The 6,828-nt window shown below is 38.8% G+C and overlaps 1 long non-coding RNA gene across 1 annotated transcript; it reads left to right on the top strand.

Moving 5' to 3' along the window:
* The first annotated feature begins 1,776 nt into the window (after positions 1–1,776).
* Positions 1,777–3,872, top strand: LOC129763194 (uncharacterized). Its single transcript, XR_008740827.1, has 3 exons — positions 1,777–2,784; positions 3,468–3,615; positions 3,680–3,872. It is a non-coding gene; the product is annotated as an uncharacterized LOC129763194 (long non-coding RNA).
* The last annotated feature ends 2,956 nt before the right edge of the window (positions 3,873–6,828 follow it).

A 6,828-nucleotide genomic window follows, 5' to 3' on the forward strand; every position in this document is an offset into this window, starting at 1 on the left:
GATCACTATGGAAAGCTGATTCGTCTCCAACTTTTTTGACATAGGACTATGTCTTTGATTTTTATTCTATTTTTCTTTTGTGAATATAGTAAAAAAAAATTAACAATTTGACGGTTTAAATGGGTATGTTTTCTTGCGATTGCACTAACCACTCGCTTTCCTCCCCGAAGCAACATGTTTGTCTAGATTCGGGCGTTAGCTCACAATGTGAGTTGATGCGTAGTATGAGTTATTCTCCATTTCCCGATAATAGGCATTTATCAGTTATTGTATTGTATGTTGCCCAATCAATTCGCGGTCAATTTACATTTTTATCGCATAGGTCTTGCTACTAACAATTTATGCAATTGTGGTCCAGGATGTCATAATAGCGAGCATGTTGTTTGGCTATGTAAAAATTCAATTAATGAATTTAACTGGCTGCTGATTTAGAAGATCGAAAGGATATACTCACGTATATCAGATTACGATAGCTTGAGTAGTCGCGATCTTACAGGGCAATAAAGTTATAACAAACAATGTTCCGGACAACGTGGTAACGAAGGAGATAATGCTATTTTTATCTATGATATATTTTTGTAGTCATAGATTGATTTGACTAAGGCTCATATGTATGTAGGTCTTAGCTATTTAGACTTGTGTTTAAAAATGATACATGAATACTCTTTGTCTTCATCTGCATAAACAGAAGAAAAGAGTAGTAATGGCTTTAATGGTATTTTTGTGTATATTTTTGAACAGAATGTGGTACCGAATTCTACCACGTTATGTCCTCTAACCCGTTTGAAGGATACAAGTACATACAGGAAACGGTTTTTCCAGGGCATCCATTTGATGTATCAAAAGAAAAAAAAAACAGATTTTGAACAATAAAAAACACAATTTAAACCCAATTACTATACCCAAACTAGCGTTGGCAGAAAACATGTCATCTTTGGCAGAAATGATTCCATTTAGTGTGTTAGAGAGTCAAATGCGCAAACCAGTATTCATGAGTCATGACATTTTCTGTTATGTTATGTCTAATTAAATGTCATAAATCGGGATGACAAAACATTAGCTAAAAATCAATTTTGGGTGTACATAGTCCTATGTCAAGATCCCGTCTGTGCCCTTAGGCTCAGACCCATCACCTTTTTTTTCTAGAGATGAGTTGGCTGGGACTGCCAACCGGAAGCTAAATGACCAGTGTCCAGTGTCTGCTAGCTGGAACTCTAGGATTTGAGGGCCTGGAGTGAGATCATAAGATTGGTTTTAGTCGTTTTCTGGAATTAGATCTGTTTCGAAGCTACTACTGGAACAGCTGAAAGTGTTGAACATAGAGAAAGAATTGGCATGTAGATTGGAATTGACTGCTCTGAAATGAAAATGATGTGATCAATTCAAATTACTTTTTCCTAATTAATGTATATATTTGTTCCGTTCATGGTAGTAGTTCACCATTTTAACAACTGTATTTACCTATTCATTCATTTCAGTAACACTTAACCGCTAGAAATGGCAAACCTGGTGTGGTCCCTCATTTGGTTGATCGTAATGATTATAGTTGGTTTATGGGTGGCGTTCTTCTGTGCTGGTTGGTATGTGCTTATCTACCCACTGACAGTTTGTATACCGGACATTGCGGTAAGTGACACACGAAGTGACGAACGAAGCAACATCCAACGAATTCTCTATTTCATAGGTTGTATCCGACTTCCTGCTGTTAGGAGCGCAATTCGTACACTTTTGTGCAAAAAACATGATGGAAGGCAAATCATTATTCTAGGACACACGAATCATCGTATTTTATTTTTTTTTGTATTTTACAAAAAAAAAAACAGGAAACAGAAAAAAAACAAACCAAACAAATCAGTTTTCATATTAAGCTTCATGCAACGAGCGTGTAGTTTTTCAAACGTACATACAAACGCAAAGCTTTAACTCAAAATATAAACTCTAGTTTTCCGAGGAGATAACAACAAACATGACTTTTCGTTCCATGACTCGTATTCGTAAGTCGATATGTCAATCTGACAGAATGTCCATTACTTATGCATACAAATATCGATGCACATCCGCTGCATGAAATCAATTAAAAATTTGCTAAAAGTTGTCCGTTTTGATCCGATAATTATTCACCGGTACCCCCTCCGCTCCGCCGGTCAGCGCCGCCCGCCTCCGTCGCCAATGTGGTTTGCGCCAATGGTGATGTACTCCCATGTGCCGTTCATCTTTCTATGTACGAACTCCGGCAAGCGTATGAATATATATTCGAAATAATTAAAATTCATCACTATGCTAAATTTATTTCACTCACTTTTGGGCAAACTTTTGAATAAATTACATTAGATATGCTGAGACTGTTGTTTGGTGCGTTGCTCTCCTGCCCCCGAGCGCCATCGGCCAAAGGTTGGATCTCTTTGAAGACACTCTCGCCTCACTCATCTCCCGTGTCATCCGGAGGTGCCAATGTACCATCGGGGGAGTTTTGCGAACCGGAGGTAAAAGTTCATTATGCCAAAGAGATCCGCTTCTGTTTCCAAAACGCCATGTTTCCCCCGCTTCTCCCCCCGAGTTGTATCGACAAACGACGAACTACGGCGGGGACGGAAAACTGTTCAACGCATCGCATATTCCAGCAGAGTACGTTCATGGAAGAAAATCACTTTTATTGGTGAAAAGTTGCTCTTGGGTACGTACCCCGAGGGGTTGAGAATGTCTGCGCCACCTCAGGGGTTTCCCCTTCCGTGGTGGAACCAGAGTGGGAGCTTATTTCGGCGACATACCGCATCATCAACAATGGTAAGTAACAAACTTGTGCGGGAGAGAATAGCCAATGAATAATTTTAATTAAACCGAAAAATCACTAACGAGTGTACCAGTTTTGTGATAATTTTGTTTTGCACATCCTTGTGGTGGTAAGCAGAATTTTGCAGTGCCAACGACAATATCCCATTCGTAGAAGTGGGAAGTTCTACAATATATTAAAATGGCTGAAAGTTTGCTAGTTTAGTTCAGTTCATGAAGGGACAGTCGGAATGAGGGTACTTTGTATCGTTTGAGGGTCTCTTGGAAGAACATTATCACAGTAATTGTAGGCTACAGTGATTTGTCTCTTGAAATGGAACCTGTAGAACATTTTGTAGATTTTACTTGCAAAGTTGATTATATGTCGACAAAACATTACGTTCCGTAATGACTTTACCGTGATTGATTCACATTACCAAAATTGTACAGAGAAAATACCTACTGGTGCACATGTATGACAATCATTTTTCATCATTCAAGTTTCTGTAATTAATGATTGAAACAGTCGGATGAACACTCTGTCCAACTTCTATAGGACCAGGTGCTGCTTTGTGTCATTGTAAACAAACAACGCTTCAATTTATATTCTAGTGTATTGGGAACTACCATACACTGCATGATTTTCATATATGTATGTGTGAGCGCTGAGATTACACAAATATTTTTGTATTTTTCAGGTGTCAAGTTTGTATTAGATCAGTTGTTGTTTTTATCAATAAATCTGGAAAATGCCGAAGGGAAAGCTGCTCACGGAGAGAGAAAAAGGACAAATCGATGCAATTCACCAAGAGGAATGTTGGTATCAAGACGGGTTTATGGTACTAGGTGAGGCCGTTTCGTCACTAAGTGTTAATTTAAAATTAATAAATTGTTTACAAACAAAACACAGTAGACTTCCAAGATGGCTGAAGAGTGGTTTTAGCAAGTTGGCCCACCTTAGGATATACTTCTAGGCGCCTTGGTTGGTATCAGAAAAATTGCTCATCGGATTGGACGATTCCATCAAGTAGTTCTCAATTATTTGGCGAATCCTTAAGAATACGATAAAAAGAAGAGAGCTCCACGTAAATTGAAGCTCTCTAACCGAGATAGGCGAGATATAGTTAGGACAGCTTCGAATACCTCAGAATCGCTTATGCAAATAAAGCAATCTTTGGATTTGAATGTTTCTCGGGAGACAATTCGTCAAGTTATGGTTAGAAGTCCTTACATAATAGTCCTCTTTATGTAAGGACTTTTAACCAAAACTTACATAATAACAGCGTTGTGCTTGAGTTTAATTTTCATCAGTGCGAGTTCAAAATAAAACGTATTCTCTCTCGTGCGAAGTGCACAAAATTCATAAACACTGCAGCGCAAAATGCGCATGTGTACACAAGGAGTGGGAGCTCAACTGGGTACAAAAATCTTGTTACACATCAGCATCGGGTTGCATTCTGAAGACTGGTTGTACATCCAGGTTTTTTTTGCGCGGTTTTTTTACGAGGTTTTTTTACGCGGATTTTTCAATTAGCGCGGATTTTTTACGCGGATTTTCTAATTAACGCGGTTTTTTTCACGCGGATTTTCCAATTAACACGGTTTTTTACGCGGATTTTTCAATTAACGCGGTTTTTTACGCGGTACCCGCGTAAAAAAAGACCAGTGCAATATCACATCCCCCCCTCAGCTCACATTTTTCTCTCATGTTCCCTCAGAGCAAATTAGGGTAATTAGTGCTTGTAATGGAGTTTGGCGCTTAGTGCCGCACCTTATCACGATTCTTACGTGGATTTTGGGTAAGGTGTTGGGTAACGGGGAGCTCGTCGGGCGGTAACGAGACGGGGTTTTTACGGGCAGCTATTCGTGAATGTCTTTCCCTGTTCACTTAGCTCTGGACGGTCCAACAGTGGTACTGCACGTGCATCGGCAGAAGAGTGTACAAATTACTAGGGAATCTTCTAGTAACAGCAGATGACCTCATTCGTGAAGAAAACCGAACTATAGTTACCAGTAACCAAAGAAATTGCAGGAAAAAAACTACGGGTTTTCGGAAGCGAGCAACACTTGACTTTTTACTTCCGTTCTACGTGAAGATAGTCCCATTTGATATCTATCATTAGTTGACATGTTTTTTTTACGCGGATTTTCCAATTAACGCGGTTTTGACGTAGGGCTACGTCTAACCTTTCAATATAGGGGCCCATTTCAATATTTCGATGTGAAAAAGTGTTCAGTTTTTGAGCGTTAATACCTCTTTAATTAATTGATGGATTTTGATCCCAAATACACGAATTAATAGGATATATCCTCAGCAATTTTTTATATGCTCTACATTATGATTTTTCAGTTCATATACAGCTGAAATTGATGAAAAGTGGAAGGAAGGAATTCCTACTTTCCCATACATTTTGACTGCGCTCCCGCAGTAAAGAGCTATTCATTACAAGCAACCACGGGTACGGACGAAACGTAGGGACAAGGTGAAGACGAGTGGGGAGCGTAAAAGAGATTATGTATATAGGCGTTCACTACAACGTTAACTATATGGCTATATAAAGAGAGCGATAATGGCGGTTGGCCTCATTCCATCGTCGGACACCAAGCTGAGAATACACCGAGGAGCAGCTATATTGATTTTAGAAATAACTGTTTAGTAGAATGGTTTGGTCGCCATGAAATGGTTTTTTATCGTAGAATCAGTTGACGACAATTGATTGATGATTCCGTATCTCATAACTACATCAATCTTTCTTTGGTACCGAATGGAAACAAAAACAATGGCAATACTTGCAAGTATGAAATATTATGCTACGTGTTATTTAGTATTGTGTCAGTGGAATCACACCTCTAGACATCGTTCGTACAACGGAAATCAACCAGCACCAAACAAACGTTCAACATAGCATGCATACAGAGTTATACCTTGGTGGCTTGAAACGACTAAGAATATAAACACTTCTCATCATTTTGCGCTATTCTCAAAAGAAACGCTTATGTTAATAATACTGGTCTTCGAAAAAGTTGCAGTTGCTTTCTCATGCTCAAGATAAGCATACAACATTCTAGAACGACATTTACTTTCTTGGTGACTAAATAAACGAAACAAATTCTGTCTGTTAATCTCAATAACCTCGAAAAGAGTTGCGTTGTTTCATTATAATAAAGATTAGCGCAAGTGCTTTGATGAAGGCAGATTTGCGATTGGCCCGCGAGCCCGAATAACTCACAACATTCCAGCACGACATTCACTATAGTTTAGCTTGATATTTCTCAAATAATTATTTGGCGCATAACCTTATCGCCTGCTCAATAAAAAAGACTGAATATTTGCTTCAAAGGCATATATCGATGGCTTGAAGCAACTAAATATACACACACTTATCTTCGTTTTGCGCTCTTCTTAACAGAAGCCCTTTCAATTAATACTTCCGGTCTCGATTAGCTTAGCTGTCATCCTTGTTGGAGATAGTTTTGCTACTGTCATGCGAAACCAAATCACGTACAAAATTCCTGAACAATTATTTTCTTGGTGAACCTAGTTTGATGATATGGGGAATCATCAATTGTGTAGTTCAGAACCTTAATAGATTGACATCCGTTTGATTTATTGATTGCAATGCCAGAGACATCAGCGGGTAAGTCATTTGATCGCGTCAACAGTTCAATCTGGAACGAAGACATGTGATTAAATAAAACAAAGGAAGAACAAGAACAAGCGATGTTCATTGCTTCGTATCTAGAACGATACTGAAAAGTTTGCCTCAGCGAGATCCAATATTTATGCTCTAGGCACATATTCCCCTTCGTTCTTCTTCTTCTTTTCTTTGTTCACGGAGACTTCAAAACATTTCCCTTCGTTGATCGCCGATAAATTGCTCGTTATTGACGGCATGGGTAGGAAAGCTCACAAATGAGCAGAACAAATGTATGGGAAAACGGAAATGCTTCTAGTCTTCATCAATTTGAACCATTTACACACCAGGGGATTATAATATACAGGGCGATTGACACTCGATTATATACAGTCTCGGATTCCTTTTCATTGTATATAATACT

Source organism: Toxorhynchites rutilus, chromosome 1, assembly GCF_029784135.1.
Source record: "Toxorhynchites rutilus septentrionalis strain SRP chromosome 1, ASM2978413v1, whole genome shotgun sequence".
Classification (NCBI taxonomy): Eukaryota; Metazoa; Arthropoda; class Insecta; order Diptera; family Culicidae; genus Toxorhynchites; species Toxorhynchites rutilus.